The sequence below is a fragment of the Dama dama genome, chromosome 8 (genome assembly GCF_033118175.1).
Source record: "Dama dama isolate Ldn47 chromosome 8, ASM3311817v1, whole genome shotgun sequence".
Taxonomy (NCBI): domain Eukaryota; kingdom Metazoa; phylum Chordata; class Mammalia; order Artiodactyla; family Cervidae; genus Dama; species Dama dama.
This window is the reverse complement of record NC_083688.1, coordinates 38,825,238-38,848,780: the sequence shown is the minus strand read 5'-3', so window position 1 is coordinate 38,848,780 and position 23,543 is coordinate 38,825,238.

Genomic DNA, 23,543 nt, shown 5'->3' with positions numbered 1-23,543 from the left:
AGTAAAGGGAGATCGATTATTTAGAAGGCTATTATATAGTTATCCACGTGAGAGATGCTGATGGCCTGACCACAATGAGGGCCACAGGGATGGTGAGAAGTAAACAGATGCTGGTGAGATCTTAGACTAAGAGTCAACAGGACTTGGTAAGACAGGTGAAGGAATTACACACTACTAGGCATAAAATAAATAAGTGAGAAGGACATAATGTACAATAAAGGGAATGTAGCCAATATTTTATAGCAAGTTTATATGGAGTATAATCTGTATACAGTAAGTCTCCTACATATGAACATACATAGTTCTGTTTCAAGAGTGTCTTTGTAAGTCCAATTTGTTCCTAAGTCCAACAAAGTTAGCCTAGGTATCCAACTAACACAAAAAGCTATATAATACTATACTTTAGTATAGGTTTATAATACTTTTCACACAAACAATACATGAAAAACAAACACAAAAAATTAAAGAAAACATTTTTAATTTTACAATGCTGCTGCTGCTGCTGCTGCTAAGTCGCTTCAGTCGTGTCCGACTCTGTGCGACCCCATAGACGGCAGCCCACCAGGCTCCGCCGTCCCTGGAATTCTCCAGGCAAGAACACTGGAGTGGGCCGCCATTTCCTTCTCCAATGCATGAAAGTGGAAAGTGAAAGTGAAGTCACTCAGTCGTGTCCAACTCTTAGCGACCCCATGGACTGCAGCCTACCAGGCTCCTCCATCCATGGCATTTTCCAGGCAGCTCCAGGCAAGAGTACTGGAGTAGGGTGCCATTGCCACACTACAGTACCTTAAAAAGGACAGTAATACCAGCAACATCACCACTGCTTTTATGCTTGCTTATGGACATCCTTGGCTTGAGATAAAGACATAGTCCTACTGTACTGTACACAGTTCTATACAGTAACAGAAGCACAACTGCTTGTAGAGGACACACACGCATGACAAAGCACGCCAGACACGTGAACTAACTCTTGTGATTAGACATGAAACACATATTCACATCTTTGAAAGTTCACAACTCAAAGGTTTGTATGTAGGGGACTTACTGCAATTCACTATAAAAAAAAAAAATCACTTTGTTGTACACCTGAAACTAGTATAGGATTTTAAGTCAACTATACTTCCATAAAAAAGAAGAATCAACAGGACTTGTAGCTGTATTGAATACAGGTGGACATGAGGGAAAAGCGAGGGTTCCAGAGATTTGACTTGAACCCCAGAGGTGTCATTTACTGACAAAAACACAGGAAGGAACCTACTTATGGGAGGAAATCAAGATTTCAGTTCTAGTTATTAAAAGTTTGAGATGCCCATTAAACATCCAAGTGAGTATGACTAGAAGGCAACATATAATTAAATTTATGAGCATGGATTTCAAGGGAGGGATCGAGGCTGAAGATATGGAGATAAATTTGAGAGACATTAGTCTAAGGATGGTATTTAAAGCCACGGAACTGGGTTAGATTCCCAGAAGAGGGGATGCAGATGGAGAAGAAAGGGGGTAAAAGTGCAGGGTCCAGGGCCAACAAGCAGAGGACTCAAAGGAGAGGAAAGGCCAGGATAGAAAAAACAAGAGAGTATAAAGTTACAAAAGCCCAGAGAGTGTTAAGCAATGAGGGTATGAGTCGCAATTTTTATAGCCACTGGGCTTGCTTCACAAATACCCCATTAACAGCAAACCGACATTAAGCCCAACCACCAACCTGTCAACCCCAAGAACCATTTCAGTGCTCACTTCTCAAATATCTCAGTGTTATGGGCTGAATTGTGTCAACACATTAAGTTATATTGCAGCCTAACCCCAAGCACCTCAGAATATGACCTAATTTGGATATAAGATCTTTACAGAGATAATCGAGTGAAAATGAGACCATTAAAGTGGATCCTAAGACAACGTTCTATCCTCACAAAGACAGAGCACAGACACACACAGGGAGAAGGCCGTGTGAAAAAGAAGGCAGAGGTCAGGTGATGGAGCAGAAGCCTCATGGCCAGCAAGTCACCAGAAGCTGGAAGAGAGGCCTGAACCAAATTCTCCTTCATTCTTCGCAGCCCTCTCAGCCTCCAAAACAAATCATCTTAATTTCAGACTTTTTGTCTCCAGAACTCTGGGACAATAAATTTCTGTTAAGCCACTCAGTTTGGGGTACTTTTGCTAGATGGCCCCAGCAAACTAATATCGTCGTTATGTCAGACGGGCAACCATGGGTCTGCAATATTCTTGGAGCCGAGGTCTCCTTTTCCCACCAACAAGGAACAAATCAGCCTCTCGAACAGTGTTGACCACTGCGGAACACATCCATGGCCTTTGTTCTTGGTGTTTGAAAAAGAAACTTTGCTGCCAGCACTTATAAAAACCCTGGGAACAAAATCAGCCACGATGAGTCAGACAGTGGTCTGACGGTGCAGGAATCCCACTTTTGCCAAAAAGTAACAGACCCAGGGATTGAACCCGGGTCTCCCGCGTTGTGGGCAGATGCTTTACCATCTGGGCTACCAGGAAAGTCCAAAGGAGAGAAGGGTGCAATCTTCAGGGCATAAATGAAATAATATGATGGAATGAAACAAAAAATGAGCATGCTTATCCAGTATAGAACAGCGAAGAGTTCTTGTTTGGCCTCTAAGTTGTGTCTGACTCGTTTGCGACCCACGAACTGTAGTGCGCCAGGCTCCTCTGTCCATGGGATTTCCCAGGCAAGAATCTGGAGTAGGTTGCTGTTTCCATCTCCAGGGGATCTTCCTGACTCAGGGATCAAACCCTGTCTCCTGCATTGGCAGGCAGATTTTTACCACTGAGCCACCTGGGAAGCCCCAGAAAGGGGCTTTCCTTTCCTTCCATAAAGGAAAGCATGGCTCGTGTGGCATTTGGATCCACAGGTAACCCTAGAGGAAGGGGAGATGCAGGCTGCCTTCCTCCCCATGAGCCCAAATTAGAGATGGCTTGTTTTGACAAGGTGCGCACTTTGAAAGGCTTCTCTTTCACTCTGCCTATTTCTGTTCCCTTGAGGCACACACTTGGTTTCTATTTTTATCCTGATTTCATAAAGTTCAAAAGAAAACGTGACTTTTTTGGCATTCAAAATTTGGAAAGTACCCTAAAGGTGTTACAGTTAAGCTGTTTTTGATCATAAGGAGCAGATATTCACAAATGTGTTCAACTCAGATGGAGTCTGGGGGGGGCGGGCGTAGTGACTGCTTTCACAACCCACATGAGGCACTCTTGGTAGAAACCAAGAGCAAAGTAGATCATATATAGTGTTCCAGACATCCTGATAAGTACTTTCACATGTGTTAACTCATCTGTGTTTCAGAGTACTGCTATCAGGTAGATACTGTACTTATACCCATTTTACAGATGAAGAAACTAAGGTACAGAGAGATTAAGTACCTTGCCACAGTTACAAAGGCAGTAAATGATGAGCCAGGATTTGAACCATGGGGTCGCACAGACTCATACTCAAATCCTATTCATGTCCCATCATTTCCTATTACACCTTTGTGATTAATATTAATCTTTGCGTGTATCATTGCCTGTATCATCATCTCTTTTGAGTACTAGTCTGTGCGACCCCATGGGAACTTGAGTGGAACTGTAGCAGATTAGGGATTTCTCCCTCTTGTCATCCTTCTCTCCACATTTCTTATCATCTCTTCCTCTTGGTACTGTTCTTCCACCCTTCTCTTTCCACTCTTCTCTCCGTCTCTCTCAGCCTTTCTATGCTCCCTATGTGTCTACTCCAGTCTTTTTAGGCCCCTGACTTTCCGTATGCTCTGTGTTACCTTTCTCTACCCAGCTGATTCTATTTGCTCCTAGTCTCTGCTGCCTTACACCTTCAACCTGGATGTGGCCACTGATGGCTACATCAACCTCCCATTGCTCACCCACTCACTGGGATTTCTGAGCTCAGAATCTTAATGGACTAAATCCAATCGGATCACTCCTTTAGGCGCCCCCCAATCTAATCAGCTGGAGCTACATGTTGAATCATAAGGAACTAAACGTGGCAGCCACGTAGGGCCAGGCCCAGGGCAGCCACTAAGAATGATGCCTAGCAAGCAGACTGTCACCTTTGTCTTTGTCAGAAACACCATCTACTGATCAACTCTGTCACAGACAAGCCTGCCAGTCCAGTTCCTACCCGGGTCTGGCCCGTGACTGAGCATACGATGCTTCTGGTGTAGTGACGCTGTTACACACCGTACACGTCTGTGTGATGGCAATAGCTGATTGCGAGGGGATAAATGAGAGTCTTGTGTGGCTCCTCCAAGAGAAGACAAATGGGCTGCAGTGGCAAGGCATATCTGATCAAAGGAGAACCCAGGCATCCAGAGGACGTAGGAGACAGTGAACCACATCATTCCGTGAGGAGGTTCAGCAGAGGCCAGCCTCTTCAATAAACCAGAGTTCTCCGTCTGTGTTGGGAGTAAGAGCTGGAAACCAGAAAAGAGAAGCTGCCTGGGTAAAGAGACAAAAGGAACTCAGCTTAAGCCAGGGGTAAGCCACTATTTGAACTAGAAAGAGAGCCCTGATTTCTCCAGGAGCACAGAGAAGAGACGCTGAGCTATGAGGGCTCACGGAGCAGACTAAGATATCTTAGTTGTTAGAGCACGAGGAATCTATCAGGCTTCTGCGGTCACTGAACAATGAACTAGGCTCTGTAATACGTATCTGCTCTTGCTCACCTGAATACATAAAAGGGTTTAAAGAGCAAGTCTTCTAGCATCTTTTTCTTCTGATTCTATTCCAAAAAAGGTAAATACTTTCAATGATACATGGCTAGGTTTCACATACTTTTTAACAGATTTGAGCAGATTTGTTATAGTGCTGGACAGGTGTTAGAATCTTAGTATTACCAGTTTTTCATACCTTGCACAATTGCTCAGCTTTCCTTCTAAAAATTTTGCTCTTCTCGTTGATCCACTAGATTGACTGAAAACAGGTTTTTTGATACACTTAGAGAACAAAAATATTTTTTGCCTTAAAAATAGAATCCCAACAGGCACATAGACTGATATTTAAACAAAGGCTATACCCAATCTCATATGCCGAGACAAATCCATTTTTCAGTACCTTCAGAAATACCTAACAAACTATCCGACCACTTAATCAGAATTTTTGGGAGTAGCATAATGTGTTGATGATTAACCTTGTCGACTTATTTTTTAAATAAGCCTCATCTTGTATGCCATGGTAGTAAAGGGTTCCCCTCTCCCATGCGTGAAGTTCCAGAATGAAAGTGGGTTGTCACCATGGCAACAGAATACAAGGCAGAGAACTTCAGAGAAGGGGGAGGTCTCTATACCCAAGGCCACAGCTACAAGAAAGCCCCGGGCCCCAGAATCATGGCAGCAAAGAGAAGCAAGGTGCTGTGACTTCACACAACCAGATGGCCCACTGTTGACACAGGGTTCCCCCAATTGCTAATTATTTGAGTAATTCTGGATCTTTCATTCAAAGAAAGATAAATACTTCACTTAAGGTATGCTATTGATATACTTGTCAGACAGTTTTTCTCTTTGAACAGCCTAGGATTGGAAACGTTCCCCAAGCACCTAGCACAGTGCCTTATACACTAAGAAGTGTGTGTTCAGCTATGTTCAGCCTCTTGTTGAGGCAGGTATTGTGCAAGAAACGGAGATGAAAAGGACGTTAATAGGTTCCTTCTCAGAGAGCTCACTGTGGAGTGGGTAGACAAACATATAGAAAGATCCATATAACCTTCTATGTCAGCTTATGCTATAGTCTTGCCCAGGTTATCAGAGGGGAAGAATCCAGAAGACAGTCACAGCCAAGAGGAGATAGAGGACAAAGAGGGACAAGTTATTGCCACATGATCTGATTTTGAATGATGGATAAGGAGTATGGGTGTTCCTTCTCCGTTTCTGGCTGCTTGCTTTGAGATAGTCCTGGCAGAGAGGGCTGCACAAGCAGAAGGTCAAAGGTAAATAGCAGTACTGTTTCAGGTGGCACTAGTGGTAAAGAACCAGGCTGCCAATGAAGGAGACACAGGAGACTTGAGATCGATCCCTGGGTCGGGAAGATCCCCTGGAGGAGGGCATGGCAACCCACTCAAGTATTCTTGCCTGGAGAATCCCATGGACAGCAGAGCCCGGCGGGCTACGGTCCATAGGGTGGAAGAGTCAGACACAATTGAATTGACTTAGCACATACAACACGGTGAAAAGCATATGCAGCTTGCTTCTGCTGAGTAAGAATCCATTAGGCAGAGAATGGTAGGAGCTGAAGCTGGAGATCAAGGTGGCTAAGGTATGAACAGAGCATGGGTATCCCTCCCCTGGGAGGGCCTGGACTGCATCTTCCTGACAACGGAGGCTCCTAAAAGTCAAAGCCCTCTTTCCGGAAGTACTTTTAGCAGCAGTGTAGAGAATTGCTTCACAGATAACACTGGAGTCAAGAGGACCACTTCCAGGGCTGCTACAGACATCCAGGCAAAAAACAGTATGAGCTTGAATCAAAGCGGGGTATTAGGGATAGAAAGGGTGAGGACAGATTCTAGGAATATTTATTAACTAAAACCATATATCTCCTCAGCAGGATTCACCTCCCAAAATCCCTAGGACTCAAAATCTCCATTCTCCTCTCCATACCAACTCTAACACTAAGAAAAACCCGGGCAAGGAAGGATAGGATTGTCAGCGACTGAAACTCCTTCAACAGTACATAGCTTATACAATCACTGAACCACTTAAAATGATGGCAGTCACTTTCACTTTAAAACCTATTGGCTGAGTTGATGGATAGGCAAAAATATTTCTTTCTTGGATTTATTCCAGTACACTGTTTCCCATCATTATTGGTCACGGGGGTCAGAAAAAGAAAGGAGATTTTTAGAGAGATTCTGAACAATATATCATTGCCAACTCAGAGTGGCAGGCAAAACAGAACTGATAATGCTTCGTGTTGAGATAGGATCGTTCCTCTGAGGCTCTCCTGGTTTCATAGTATATATTAATTTTTAAAGCATTCCTGTAAAGTGGACAAGTGGCAAAAGGGGTTGGCTTCAATTCGGTGGAGGCAAAAAAGCTACTAATGCCTGGAGGATGAACTGACTTCTCAGAGGTAAGGAGCCTCACAGGTAGCTCAGTGGTAAAGAATCCGCCTGCCAACGCAGGAGACTCAGGAAACGTAGACTCAATCTCTAGGCCAGGAAGACCTGGAGGAGAAAGAATTGGCAACCCACTCCAGTACTCTTTGCCTGGAGAATTCAATGGACAGAGGAGCCTGGCAGGCTACAGGCATGGGGTCACAAAGAGTCAGACACGACTAAGCAGTTGAGTGCACACACATCAAAGGTAAGGCTGGTCGGAGACAAGCCTGAGGGCAGAGTTTGGGCTTCTTGGTTTCTTTTCCTTGTTTAATTATCTAAACCTATCCTAATTAGGTTACAGTATTTAACACAGTCTGTCCAGATCCCATCTGAAAAGAGGAAGCGAAGACCTGGGTAATTTTCCAGATAATTTCTTTAAAAGAAAAAAGCAGCCCCTCTCTCCTCCACATTGTTTATAATTGATGCAACACAGGAAGTCTCACTGCTTTTTAATGAGCTCCCAAACTCAAATTCTGCCATTTAATTTTTTTTTTTTTTTTTGAGATCTGCATTTGCCTGAAATATCTCAGTAATTCTTGTGGAAAGGGAGATTTTACCTAAATTATGAAGATAACTTCGATTTACTTTTTGGTGTAACTAAGGGAGAACTAGGCATGCAAGCTGTAAGATCCCAGCCCTTCCCTGTGGCCTGAGGTACATGGATCTCCTTTGGTGCTGAATGGGGACAGAGAGAAAACCCCATGCTCCCATTCAATGCTATGATCCCTTCTGTTTTCCATGAGAAACATGTGCACGTTCCTCACTTACTCGCTTTGCATTTACCAGACTGCAGTAGATGCCACCTGCTTTGTTGCAGGTGAAAATAGAGGACTTAGGCTAGCAACTGGAAGAAATGACTCAGTTCTTACTAAAGGGTCAGTGTTGGACTCTATTTTTTGATGTATTTATTTTACGGGTAAATTGAGCTAACAGTGATGAAGCAAGGAAATGACTGCATTCTCTCTCTTTTTTTTTTTTCACCAAAGCACATGTCCCAGCTCTTTGTCTGACTCTGCTCCCTGTTATCTGCCACGTGGCTTTTGTCTCTCCTTCTTTCAGCCAGCCACTCTTCCCTTACTACTGTCTTCTTCTCTCTCTCTCTAGTTCAGTGAAAACATTTGTGTGGTCCATGGGCAATAGTTCCAGTGAAAAGAAAGATATCCTACAGCTATTTGGGATGCAGGCCATGAATCTATAGGGGGACCCCAGTAGTTTGCCTGTTTTCTGGGGCTTGAAGACAAAAGCTTCAGATTTTGATGATGAACTGAGGCAGCTCCTTTGGGCTGGTGTGGGGTCTGTCCTGCTGTGCTAACCTCCCCCCCCCTCCCCTCCCCCCAGCCGGAGTCAGAGGAGTCAAGAACAAAAGATGCTCCCCAGGCCACCCTGGTACCCAGCAGGAGCAGCTGGGAGTCACACACACTGCTCCCCTGCGCTGTCAACCACCCTGCCCAGCTCCCTTGCACACACACCCAGAATGGGGTTCTCTCTTCCGCATTGCACGCCTTCTGAAAGGAGGGCCCCTTTCTGAGACTGTATCACTTCATTTCACACCCTAAACAATTAGACATGATTTCCCCAAATGTAAGAGCAGTCAGGAGACTCTATCCAGATTAATCGGCTCTAAGCGGTTAAGGCAGGAGGAGAGGCGAGGAGGGAGAGGGGTGGGGGAAGGAAGGCAGAGACTCCAAAGTCTTTGTTTCTCTCCCTTCTGGCTGGAAGCCAGAGGCGAAGATCGAAGAGACCTATCCTTTGTCCACTGATCTGACAGTCAGCCTGAGTTCCCACACGGCAAAATCAAAGTGGAATGCATTCACACACTCGTGGCCACAGCTCACAAGGTTACTGAGAAATCTAAGTCTTCTGTGACTGGTGGAGGCAGGATTTCTATGCAGCATTGCTGTTTTCAAGGTCATAATGAAATTAAGAAAGAGTTCCACTTTCTCACTGGAGTCTGTCATTGTTAGCACTCCCCTGGTCCTCCAGGGGACCAAAAGCGTGTGCTCTGTGGCTTTAAGGGAGGAGAGAATCCTTCTCAGCCTCTCTCTATCAAGTCTGGTTAGGTTTTAGCATGTAAAGTTCCAGGCCATAAATAATTCAAAAGGCATGAAGAAGATTTTCTTCATTCTCCATCTATCCCTGCACATGACACCCTCCCCCCTTCCTTTCTGGCTTATAACAAATGCTAATTTAATCAACTGGCAGTAAATTGTGCTGGTTGCTGACTCATGCCAGACACAGCCCCTGTGGACTTCACCGAGGTTTGCCATCTCATTTGGAAAGGAACAATAAAGAGGTGCAGTCCTGAGCTGCCCACCTTTCTCCTTTTGTCCTCCTTTGTTTCCTCCTATCCCCCCCGCCCCTCCCCCAAAGAGGACTCATCACAGTGCATCCGGGATGTGCTTGCGGGGAAGTCACATCTCAGTCACGCTGCCTGCAAAGGTCTATGCTCCCAGCCAGCTGCACAGCCTCCTAACCGGCCCTGATGACGGGGATGGGGGTGTCCCCAGTGCTCCCGAAGGATGCTCTCGGGATGAAGCATGTGGCAGGGGAAGGGAAGGGGGTCGCTGAGACGAAGGATGGGAAGGGGTGTGAGGCAGAGCCAGCTCTCGTTATCCTAGCTGTGAAAGCATGTGTGTCAGAGAGACTCCTTGATAAAACCATAGCGCGGGGACAGAAGCTGATGAGAGGTGGAGAAACAGCTCCGTCAGTGGGCCCTTTTTACCACCCCCGCCACCCCACCCCCCCACCCCCCACCCCGCCAGCAGAGTAGGGGCTCCTCCTCCTGGGGACAGCTGTAACGGAGGGTGGAGGGGAGGAATCTCCCTGGAGACAAGGCAGGAGCAGCAGGTAGAGGGCTGGGGCTGGAGAGGATGAGACAGAAAGAAATGCCTCTTAAAAAAAAAAAGACCAAGAGATGGGAAAATATTTATGGGAAGCCTAGGGCCTATTTCCTTTTCCTTTTGCCCTTTTATTTTAGTTATAAATATTTATCTTATAAAGAAGCATTCTCCAGCCCCACCCCAGAGGGATCCCTTTAAAAACCCTCCCCATCATGATCACCCAAATAAGTGCTGTAGACTAATGTATAAGGAGGAAATGGAAGCTCACTTACCCTCTTGTCTTCAAATGTCTCATGAAGCACTTGCAGTGTTCCAAGCAGCAGCATGCCTTATGCTGTTTGCTTGCTAGCTGATAGCATTAGGTCCCTTTTACAGACTGGCTAGACTCCAGGCCAGAGCTGACAGACGGAATGGTCCTAACTGATGCCATTCCCACTAGACACTCTGCTACCTAAGGGGTTTGCACATAGTAGGCCTAACTGCTTAGGTATTAGGGTTATCATTTACTAAACAAATAGAATAATAGCACAGCCTCAGTGAAGCTCCAATACTTTGGCCACCTGATGCAAAGAGCTGACTCTTTGGAAAAGACCCTGATGCTGCAAAGGATTGAAGGCAAAAGGAGAAGATGGTTAGATGGCATCACCAACTCAACAGACATGAGTCTGAGCAAACTCCGGGAGGCAGTGGAGGACAGGGAAGCCTGGCATGCTGCAGTGTGTGGGGTCGCAAAGAGTCAGACACAGCTTTGCAACTGAACAACAATAACAACATCATCAGAACTTCTGAAACAGTCTGACTCCTGGGTCCCACCCCCGGGGTTGACCATTTGTGCTTTTGTTTAATTGAACCTACCCACCTCACTGGATCTTAAAGTCCTCCCACCCAGAGGTGGGGAGTTATTATGTTCCTCACAAGAAGAAGAAGCAGGCCTGGGTTTACAGATAGCAAATGCAACTTTTCTGGTTGGTGGCAAGCACACGTGGAGGCTTTTTGAGTGAGAAATTTTGCCAGGCAGGGCCACCCTGGTTTTCAAGTCCCCTCATTGAGGCTGATTTCTTCGGTGATTCTTCCTCCAGTTTGGCAGCTACGCCTCCCTTCCTTTGGGCTGTTTTTCAGCTGTGTGTGCACGTGTGTGCATGTGTGTGCACGTACCCATATGTGTGTCTTAGACAGGCTGCATTGTTTCCTGCCCCTCTTTGAGGGTTTTTTTTTTTTTTTCTAGAAGGCTTCCTGCAGCCAAACAGGATATATATAATGGCAAAAGCACCTCTGCTTTAGAAGGCACAATTGGCTTCCTGTAGGAAACACAGAAAGAGGAACAAACAGGGCCCCTCCCCCAGCACCTCCTGTCCCTTCTCCCTCCTAACTCATTGATGGCTGGGGAGCCAGTCAACGATCGGCCTGCCCTGGGGGAGGCGAATGCCCCAGCACAGGGCGCCCTGAGGCACACACTTCAGTGGCCAGGAATGAAAGGCGTGGTTCACTTTGTCCTTATTTGACCAGAAGGCTCGGTCTGGAATGCTGCTTCAGTGCCTCCCTGAGACTCCCCGGCCCATCGGTCGTAAATAAGCGCGAGGTCTGGTATGGCCTCTTGGCTAAACGTTTGCACAGTAACTCAAAGGAGGCAGCAGACATGAGTCAGGAGGGAGAAATCAGCTGAAGAAGCGGGGCATGGGGAGCCGCAGCGTCTCAAGCTGACAAGATGGTCCTTTACCCGTTTACCCAGAGACGCTCGCCCAGCCTCCAGGGACAGCCTTCCTGTCCTCCCCTCAATACAGCACCACCTGCTAGAGCCATTAACAAAGCAGCTGGTAAGAGCGGCTCAGTGGGCGAGCCTGCTGGTCCACGCTGTGCGCTCAGGCCAGCCAGGCCCTTGCACAGTGCTGAGAGGGGCAATAAAAAGATATTAAATATTTTGTCTGTTTTGAACACTCACAATGCAAGCCAGGACTATAGACAAACAGAGGACATAAAGTTTGGGGATAACATTGGTTCTGCAGGATCAGGTTCAATGAAAATATGAAAAGATAATAGTTGCTTAATCCCAGTGATCTTGGTTATGTGTGCAGCAATCAGTGGAATACAAGATTTATCCTCGCCTCCCAGAGCCAGGGCATCAGCAGCTGGTGACCAGAAGTTATTAAGCCCTCCCCGGTATGTTTCATTTTCTCAACTGGGGACCATGAAAGGGAGGGCTTCTTCCAGCTGCTGTGTGCCACTCTCTAAGGGTCTGAAATAAAAGTGCATGCTGAAGGATGAATGGATGCCTTCCTTTATTCATTCACAATAAAACTCAGGGCTTTCGCAAAGTTGTGCTTCTCCATTTTAAGTCTGTCTCTCTCTCTCTTGGCTCCTTCTTAACAGTTGTGTCAGCCCACACCAAGGACTGAATAGCTTAAACAACAGAAATTTCTTTTCTTACAATTCTGGAGGCAGAAAGTCCTAGATGAAGGTGTCCATGTCTTTACATGGTCTTCCCTCTGTGCGTGTCTGTGTCCTAATCTCCTCTTTCTATAAGGACACACCAGTCACAGTGGATTAGGGCTCACCCATATGACCCTTAATTCCTCTTATCGTACCTTATTTTCTCTTTTAAAGGCCCTATTTCCAAACTCTGTAACATTCAAAGGTCCTGGGATGTAGGGCTTCAACATGTGAATTTGGGGACGCTTCAGCCCATATAAACAATGATGATTGTTCTGCGTTGCAGGACCAGATACATGAGTCTCCGTGTGCATAAACATTTTGGTGAACACGTGTCCTGCCACTGACTCAGGAATACTCAGGCTCTGCCCCAGGTGTCTGCTTACCCACAGCCACGACCATTCCCCCAACCCACCCATCCACCAAAGCAAGACCAAATAATTCCACTGCATTGCAGGCAGTCATAACAGAAAAGAAGCGGTTTTATAAGCATTAGCTTTTTAGTCGATTGTTCCACGGGTACAGGAGGAAGGACAGCAGCAATAACTGTAGTGGGGTGGGGGGGAAGGGCCCTATCAACTCCTTGCCCTTATTTCTCCACTTCTGCCAAGAGAGTCCCTCACTTTGGTCCCTTTGAGTGAAGGCAGCTTCTGCCTGGCTGCCTCTTGGTCAACACTGAAAACAATCGATCAGTGTTGGTCACAGAATGAGGGTCCAGTGGTTTGGAACATAAACTGGGACTCAGCATTTGACCGACCTAAGTTACAGGAAAACGCCAAGTGGCAGTTGTATACCTGACTCTCTCCACGCTGTATTTTCTCCACCAGGGTACCTCCAGTTCCCATCAAGTGGCCATGTCACACTACCCCAACTACAACTCACCAAAGGAGCCTCTTTTCCTAATTCCCAACACACAAGTTTATACCATTTGCAATCTCTCTCTGCTAGGGCTATCCCAACCATGCCAGCCCATTTGAAGACAGGGATGCAGAGGCCTTTCCAACAGTTGAGTTTTGGCCTCATAACTACAGAATAATTAAATGGATGAGAATCAAGAAAAAGCACTCCTGTGAAACTTTCTTAATGCTTCAAAAACTCCCTTTTAAAATTGTTTTGGCCTCAAACCCATTTGTGTGTGTGTGTGTGTGTTGTTTTTTGAAATACTCTTCTGAGCCTGCATGCTGGAGACATGACAAATTTGGTATTTCAATCCATATGCCCATTTGAATTCTAGGAATGCACACTGGTTAGGTTTTAAGAGCATTTTCTGCTAAATTAAGTCCGAGGTAGATATTGATGCTGAAAAATACTCAAGCAGACAAAGAAAATTAATTGTAAGAAAAGGGTAGGAAAATCTCTCCCATTTATCTTCTTCCCATCTCATAATTTTGAACTTACATTTGTAGAGATTTAAAAATATTATAAGAAAGTCTTAACTGACCAAAATTCCAAGCATGAGTCTAACTCCAGCCAATTAATACTATTTGTATCAATTAATATCTTTGTTCATCCATTGTATACAGGACACAGAGAGATAGTTAGATAAGTACATCTCTGTCTGCCAAGATCACGGAATCAAAGTAAGAAGACACATATAAAACCATAGTTAACAATGGAAAGCTGGAAAAGCTGGTCATTTCTAACGAAGGGTGACACTCAGTGCTATTGGGGTTTGAAGACAAGAATGATCACCACGGCACATGGGTCTCCAGGGCTTCCCTGCTGGCTCAGACAATAAAGAGTCAGCCTGCAATACAGGAGACCTGGGTTTGATCCCTGGGTCGGGAAGATCACCTGGAGAAGGGAATGGCCACCCACCCCAGTATTCTTGCCTGGAGAATTCCATGGACAGAGGAGCCTGGAGGGCTACAGTCCATGGGATCACAAAGAGTTGGACACAACTGAGTGACTTTCACTCACTCATTCACTCAACATGTCTCTCAGGGGTCTCAGTGGAGGTGATATTTGAACCCAGATTAGTAGCCTGGACCTGCTCTTGCTTTTAGTGGGGATGGGCTCACTGAAGGCTTTTGAGCAGGAGAATGATAATATGACAAAATCAGTATTGGAAGCAAGTACCCTGGCACGGGCACAGGATATGCTGGAACAGGTAAGAAGCAAGCCTGGGAGACCAGCTTGCAAACTCTGGCGGGTGGCCCTGGCACCAGGATATTCACACCTGAGCTGAAGGTTGGCAGTGGAGAGAAGAGGGAGAGATTGATGCTACAGGCACTGTGAAGAAGAAGTAGAGCTTCAAGTCCTACTGACTGTGAGAGCCGGGCTACAGGGTCCTGACCACCGACCAACTAACCAAGGAAGACACTGCCCAGAGGGAAGGTCTAGGTCCTGGCTGGGCAGCTCTCCCAGCCTCCCTCCTCTTCCCCACTTCCTAGAAATAAGCAAAACCACCCAGTACACCAGGTTCTCCAGGGGGAGTCTTAGGTCATCCCAAGAATGTAGTCTTGCCCTCTGAACAGACAGGAAGAATGTTCAGGGCACAGGGACTAATTATGGAAGGCCGTCATCCAACGAAAAGTCCCAGAGCTCCCTCTGGTTTCAACCCCAAACCCAGACCTCCATCCAGATTGTCCTGAGATGAACACAGGCTGACCATGACCTTGGACAATTCAGACCTCAGATCACATACCTCTGTCCTTTTTTGGATTTTGTAGTGATTCTTTGCTGGCTCTATGAATATCTAGTGTCTTTCTTCCCTGTCTGCAACAGCCCACATCTCTCTGAGTCTCCCACACCATCCCAGGGGGGTCACAGAGTCCGGATTCAGCTCATCAGGGCACTCCATCCACCGGCCCTTATCGGCATACTTTCTTGGTTTGAACATCCCCTGAAGCCAGACACTTCTAAATCAAAATTTCACTTATATGAAATAACTGTTGTTTGAGCTCTGTATTCTACCCAAAAGTCCCTGACATGAGCTCCTTGTTGATTGGTATCACTGTGAGAAGGGCACTGACGAGGAAGAGCTCTGTTCCTCTTGAATGAGCTGGCCGAGTGACCTTTGTCAGTGTTCCGCATCAGTCTGGGCTTCAGCTTCTTCATCAGCAACGTGAGGGGTTGTACAAGCCAGGCTCTAACAATTCTTCTATTACTAGCTTTGACATTGGGACCCTACAGCCCCCAGTGTGTTGCCGAAGACCTCGCAAACTTGGCTATTCACCTCTTGATCTGTTCCAAGACAGCCTTGCCACTGCCTCTGTCTGACCCCATACTGTGGCCTATGAGCCCCTTCCAGAAGGACTGAAGAATCAAATGTGGCTCCAGGGTTCTGAACACATGTGGACATGGATTGATTGCAGCAAGACCAGAAATAGAGAGTCTGTGTTTTCTTTTTCTGTGGGTACAGGGAGGATATTGGGAAGAGTCAGGGAGGCATGGGTGGGAGTATAAAGCCAGGTCCCTTTCAGCATATGGAACTGGGGTGAGCGGGAGACGGCCAAAAAGGCGCATTTAACCCACTGTGTGAGATTCCACTCTAGAGGCAAGGTTCCCAATGTTGCTGTTTTAGTCACTAAGTCGTGTCCGACTCTTATGACCCCACGGACTGTAGTCCACCAGGCTCTTCTGTCCATGAGATTTCCCAGGCAGGAATACTAGAGTGGGTTGCCATTTCCTTCTCCAGGGGATCTTCCTGACCCGGGATAAAAACCCCTGTCCTCTGCATTAGCAGGCAGATTCTTTGCCACTGAGCCACCAGGAAAGTCTGAGGTTCCTAAACTTGAGCGTGAAAATAACCAGGTGATTCTGAAGTGAGTGAGGATTAACAGAAGGTCAGAGAAAAGAGAGACCCTCCCTAGAGGGGCAGAGGCATCGACACAGAGGGGAGTGCTGACCCTGGGACCAGATAACTGCCGGGGGAGTGGGGAGAAAAAAGATAAGCATCTGCAGGATTCACACCAGACAGGCCACCATGTGTTATGAGGAAAAGAAAGAGGAAAAAGGAAGTTTAGTAGAAGGTAAAGGAGGAAACCGAGAAAGGAACTCATTTCCCCTGAGTTGCTGCAATGCGCTGGGCTCTTCACATATTTCAGTGCATGGAAAACCCTGAGAGTGAGTGTGATGAAAGCAAGAAGGGGGCGCACAGTCTAGGGAAGGCATCCTGGGCTTACACAATGGAGTATAGCAGGGAGGGGGCCAAAAGAGGGGGCGTGAAGCCAAGTCCTGGGCACACCCCAAGAGCAGTGGGTCCCCATCTCTTGCATTAGAGATGGGAGCAGACACTCTGAATATCCTGCACCATAGCCCCTGCCTACATTTATGCCCATTCAAGCTTACTCCCATGGCCTCCTCTCTCTGCTTTTCAGCCTTAGGGCCCTTTCTGAAGCTGTAGGAGCTTCACACAAGGAAAGCTCGAACAGAGGAGTTAATGCCCCCCTCCCCCAGCCTGCAACTACTGAGAGACCAGTGCCCACGCATCAGGGCCCCAGGCCCTCTCTGTAAATGGTTAGTGGACACCTCAGTGATGTACTACGGTGAGACCCTGACTCAGTCTCTCCGCTCCCTCTCTCCCATTTTCTGATCCCGGAAAACACTCAGTCCTTCACTGAGATTCTGCTTCCAGGAGAACCCAGACCAAGAAGGATGAGTCAGCCTTGTAGTGGCAGACCAAGAAATGCAGGCAGAAACAGGAGTGCGCATTTCTTTTAAAGCCCTGAAACGCTGAACAAATAGAAGAGGTTTCTACTCATCTCTGTAACGGCTGAAGGCTGAGCTGCGTCCTGTGGGGCCCACAGAGATGCTACTTTGGACATGATCCATAAGCCCACAGTCATAAATCTCCTCTCAAGAGGAAGAACAGGCAGCGCTAGCTCTCAGGACTCTTTGTTGAAAACACAAACAGGCTGGAGACCCATCTGCATCTCCCCCTTCAGAGGGTTACCTGCCCGAGGACCCCCATGTTGGAGCCGCAGCCTGGAAGCCTGCAGCAGTAGGAAGCCCAAGAAAGTGTGTTGTTTCACTGTCTGACTCATCCTCACATGTTTTAAAAGCCAAGGTTACTTAGCAGATGTGAGGTTTAATTCCAGTAGGAGCCCAGCACTTTTACTTGGTCTGTAAGTTAATGCTAAGCACCTTCAGTCCTTGGTGCTGCTGCCTGCTGACCCCAGAGGCCCTGGATTCAGCAGCTCTCATACCAGCGTATGGGAGAGAAGGGACGTCTGTCTCAGTCCACTCTTGTGTGGGATCCTCCAACTGTGTCCTCTCTACAGTCTGGCTCCTAAGTTTCCGTCTCTGCTTCACCTTGGACTCCTCTGATGCACTTGCTATTCACCTCCTTGGACCTGCAACAACCGTACAGAGATGCTTCCACCCTTGGAGGGAAGGGTGCTCCTGGGAAGGTTGGGTAGCACTCCCAGTTCTCCTATCCCAGCTTGGACTCTGACCCACTGCATAATCCCCGCCACATTAGCTGTAGCAGATTACTGACTCTTTCAGAGTGTTGAGAAGATCACAGGGCATTTCAAAAGTCAGAAGAGAAATACGAAAGTTGAGCCCTGATCTCTATTCCCTGAGCACATCAGCGCCTACTGGTTCTCTCTCTCCTTGTTCAAGGCCCCTCTTGTTGCTCAGGCTCTGGTCCTCCCGGGCACCTTTTCTGTCCTGCCATCGCTCTCTCCTCCCTGTGTTAGTTTCCAGACTCCAATGTTGGGCCACTACCGAGATGTCCTCCTCTTCCCTTTTGAATACCCACCAACCGTCTTTTGGCAGAGTACCCTCTTTCCCTGGGTACTTTTGTAATTTTTTTTCATTTAAGAAATTGCCTTAATACTTTAATAAATTAAATTGCCTTAATGAAGCCATTATAACTCTTCATTGAGCCAACGTCTCCTTTTAAAGGAGACTCAGACTTTCTATATCCACTGGACTATCTGAAATGTTTCTTAAAGTAAATGGAATGGGGTGGTATTAGTTTAGCATGAATCGACACTCAGGCTTTCACCCCAATCTGCATCTGATGCACTGTCATGATTTCATTTAACCCTCACAATACCAAACACATCCTGTACCATTTATAAAGGTTGTCAAGATTTAGTATTAAAAAGGAAATAGAGTAAAACCTGTGGCCCAAAAAGAGCTCTTGGCATTTTCCACGCAGTGCTCATTCAAAGCTAGGGATCTGATAGCTGCCTTAGAGGTAGAATGGTCTCACGACCAGACATCTGCCCATGGATTTCCCTTCTGTTTGCTCCTTTAATCAAGTGGAATAATCATCAAATTTCAGTGTGGAGAGAAACTAGAACACAAGGTTGTATGTCTTGTGGGTGATATAAGGGCTTTTCAAGGGTAATACTAAGTTTATATGATGTTCACGTTAGGTGTTGATTATAGAACCTAAAAATATCACTGCTAAGATGTGACTCTTCTGTCTGAAAGCTTCCTTCAGGAAGAATTCTGCCTTCAGACTAGAATTTCTAAATGGCTGAGAATTTTTAAACGGTGGTTATTATTTTTTTCTTTTTGGTCTCACTACCTTTGGAAAGAGAATACCACCCCCCACCCCACTTTGGATCTGGAGTGTCCTGTTGAAAGTAACCCCTGACCCCCACATCACCACTAAACAGCTTCTGTCAATCTGGTATAGTTAGAAGGGGAGCAGGGGCCTGGCTTTCTCACTAACCAGTCAGATGATTTGGGGCTGCAAAACCCAGTCCTATCCATTTCATCTTGACGTTTGAAAGCAGAGATCTCCTTGAGACCATCACGTGTCCTGAATTTCCCAGCTTCCTTTCGAGACCTATTTCGTCTGTCGCTGCTTATACCTCTGCTCGGGCTCATGGTAAATGGTCTGCTTCTGTCAATGACTTTTTCATCTATGTCAGGCAAAGGCCCATTAGACAAACCCAATGGGACAAGTTCAGAGAGTCTGTCAGTTCCCGTCACTTTCAGGTCTGGCTGTGCGATGAAGCACGGACACGAAACAGACTTGTCAAGATGGGCAGCTTCTTCTGGAAGAAGTTTATCTCAATGGAGAGGAACATGTGACGGCTGGAAATCATCACAACACGAGTGCCTCAGCCTGGGAACAGCACAGGGGGCCGGAAGAGCTGACTGTGAATGAATTAAGTATCAGTCTCCTGTGCACAGGAGGAGTGGGGACATGATGCTATATATCCCAGATATTTGGGGGTGCTTGGTACGAGGAAGCTATCACTTCTTAACATCAATAATTATTTTCAACTTAACAATCAATAATTATTGATTATGATAAGTGAGAAACTAGAGGAGAACTTCCACATATTCTCACTGCCAAGTCAACTAAGCCCCCACATCCTCCTCAACCTCATACACTTGATGCCCTCTCTTTCTGCAGTGAGCAGAAGGTCCTGGAAGCATTCAAAGCCCAAATCCTCCTGTGCATTGGAATCTTTTGCCTTATCAACTCGCCAAGCACTCACTCCTAGAGTTGTCTGCCTTCTGCACTATCGGTTCCTCTCTATTGGTCATTTCTTTCAGCTTAACCATGCTGTCATAACTGCCATTTTTAAAATCCTTTAACTCCATATCCCATTTTAAACACCACACAACTTTTTCTGCTTGCTTTATAGGGAAGTTTCTTTCTTTCTCAACTCCCTCCTTCCCTTAGTTCAGTTCAGTTCAGTCACTAAGTCATGTCCGCCTATTTGTGACCCCAAGAACCGTAGCACGCCAGGCTTCCCTGTCCATCACCAGTTCCTGGAGTTCACCCAAACCAATGTCCATTGAGTCAGTGATGCCATCCAACCATCTCCTCCTCTGTCGTCCCCTTCTCCTCCTGCCCTCAATCTTTCTCAGCATCAGGGTCTTTTCATTTGAGTCAGCTCTTCACATCAGGTGGCCAAAGTACTGGAGTTTCAGCTTCAACATCAGTCCTTCCAATGAACACCCAGGACTGAGCTCCTTTAGGATGGACTGGTTGGATCTCCTTGTAGTCCAAGGGACTCTCAAGAGTCTTCTCCAACACCACAGTTCAAAAGCATCAATTCTTCGGTGTTAAGCTTTCTTTATAGTCCAACTCTCACATCCATACATGACTACTGGAAAAACCATAGTCTTGACTAGATGGACCTTTGTTGGCAAAGTAATGTCTCTGCTTTTTAATATGCTATCTAGGTTGGTCATAACTTTCCTTCCAAGGAGAAAACGTATTTTAATTTCATGACTGCAATCATCATCTACAGTGATTTTGGAGCCCCAAAACATAAAGTCAGCCACTGTTTCCACTGTTTCCCCAACTATTTGTCATGAAGTAATGGGACCAGATGCCATGATCTTAGTTTTCTGAATGTTGAGCTTTAAGCCAACTTTTTCACTCTCCTCTTTCACTTTCATCAAGAGGTTCTTTAGTTCTTCTTCTCTTTCTGCCATAAGGGTGATGTCATCTGCATATCTGAGGTTATTGATATTTCTCCCAGAAATCTTGATTCTGGCTTCTGCTTCTTCCAGCCCAGCATTTCTCATGATGTACTCTGCATATAAGTTAAAAAAGCAGGGTGACAATATACAGCCTTGACATACTCCTTTTCCTATTTGGAACCAGTCTGTTGTTCCATGTCCAGTTCTAACTGTTGCTCCCTGACCTGCATATAGGTTTCTCAAGAGGCAGGTCAGATGGTCTGGTATTCCCAGTTTTTTCAGAATTTTCCACAGATTATTGTGATCCATGCAGTCAAAGGCTTTGGCATAGTCAATAAAGCAGAAATAGATGTTTTCCTGGAACTCTCATAGGAACCTGGAATGTTAGGTCCATGAATCAAGGCAAATTGGAAGTGGTCAAACAGGAGATGGCAAGAGTGAATGTCGACATTCTAGGAATCAGCAAACTAAAACGGACTGGAAAGGGTGAATTTAACTCAGATGACCATTATATCTACTACTGTGGGCAAGAATCCCTTAGAAGAAATGGAGTAGCCATCATAGTCAACAAAAGAATCTGAAATGCAGTACTTGGATGCAATTTCAAAAACGATAGAATGATCTCTGTTTGTTTCCAAGGCAAACCATTCCACATCACAGTAATCCAAGTCTGTGCCCTAACCAGTAACACTGAAGAAGCTGAACAGTTCTATGAAGATCTACAAGACCTTTTAGAACTAACACCCAAAAAAGATGTCCTTTTCATTACAGGGGACTGGAAGGCAAAAGTAGGACGTCAAGAAACACCTGGAGTAACAGGGAAATTTGGCCTTGGAGTAAAAATGAAGCAGGGTAAATGTTAATAGAGTTTTGCCAAGAGAACGCACTGGTCATAGCAAACACCCTCTTCCAACAACAAAAGAGAAGACTCTACACATGGACATCACCAGATGGTCAACCGAAATCAGATTGACTATATTCTTTGCAGCCAAAGATGGAGAAGCTCTATACAGTCAGCAAAACCAAGACTGGGAGCTGACTGTGCCTCAAATCATGAACTCCTTATTGCCAAATTCAGACTTAAATTGAAGAAAGTGGGGAAAATCACTAGACCATTCAGGTATGACCTAAATCAAATCCCTTATGATTATACAGTGGAAGTGAGAAATAGATTTAAGGGACTAGATCTGATAGAGTGCCTGATGAACTATGGATGGAGGTTTGTGACATTATACGGGAGACAGGGATCAAGACCATCCCCAAGAAAAAGAAATGCAACAAGGCAAAATGGCTGTCTGAAGAGGCCTAACAAATAATTGTGAGAAGAGAAGTGAAAAGCAAAGGAGAAAAGGAAAGATATAAGCATCTGAATGCAGAGTTCCAAAGAATAGCAAGGAGAGATAAGAAAGCCTTCCTCAGGGATCAATGCGAAGAGATAGAGGAAAACAATAGAATGGGAAACACTAGAGATCTCTTCAAGAAAATTAGAAATACCAAGGGAACAGTTCATGCAAAGATGGGCTCAATAAAGGACAGAAATGGTATGGACCTAAAAGAAGCAGAAGATAGTAAGAAGAGGTGGCAAGAATACATAGAAGAACTGTACAAAAAAGATCTTCATGACCCAGATAATCACGATGGTGTGACCAGTCACCTAGAGCCAGACATCCTGGAATGTGAAGTCAAGTGGGCCTCAGGAAGCATCACTACGAACAAAGCTAGTAGAAGTGATGGAATTCCAGTTGAGCTATTTCAAATCCTAAAAGATGATGCTGTGAAAGTGCTGCACTCAATATGTCAGCAAATTTGGAAAACTCAGCAGTGGCCACAGGACTGGAAAAGGTCAGTTTTCATTCCTCCTTCCCTAACATTCTTTTAAACAATCTCAGGAAGCAAAAAGTTGTTATCAAGATCACCAATGACCTCCACATAACCAAATTCAAGGGCTCATTTTCACAATATTTGTCCTAAATGGTTGCTCCATGTAAAAGGTGACACATTTTTCTGCTAATCTATTCATCATTTTTTCCCCACCTCCCATGCTCATGCACACTATAACCAACTCTCATGTGAAAATAGCAACTTTGCTCTGTTTACTATGTATTCCCAGCTCCTAGAACACTGCCTGGCATCTGTTAGGTCCTCAAGAAGTACTTGCTGAGTTTATGTTGAAAGAACAAATCAACCATTTGCTTTGGCTTTACTGGTTATCTGGTTATTGTAAGTAAGGATCAAAATTTCTTTGAGACATAACTGTGTAATTTCTTTAGCCTAATATTTTGCAACAGTCTGGGAATGCAATGCTGTTCACTCAGAAACAGAGTGGTGAGGCAAGAAAAACAAAACCATTATATATTAAGTGTCTGTGTGTGCACTTAGTCGCTCAGTTGTGTCCAGCTCTTTGTGACCCCATGGACTGAAGCCCGCCAGGCTCTTCTGTCCATGGGGATTCTCTAGGCAAGAATACTGGAGTGGGTTGCCATGCCCTCCTCCAGGGGATCTTTCCAACCCAGCGTTGGAACCTAGGTCTCCTGCATTGCAGGCAGATTCTTTACTGTCTGAGCCACCAAGGAAGCCCAAGAATACTGGAGTGGGTAGCCTGTCCCTTCTCCAGGGGATCGTCCTAACCCAGGAATCGAACCGGGGTCTCCTGCATTGCAGGCAGAGTCTTTACCAGCTGAGTTACCAGGGAAGCCTGTATTAAGTGCTTACTCTATGGCGAGTATTGAACTACTGGCCACTTTTGTAAATATTTTTCTCCTTCATTCCTCACAACCTTATAAGACAGGTGCTTTTATTATCTTCATTTTGCAAATGAA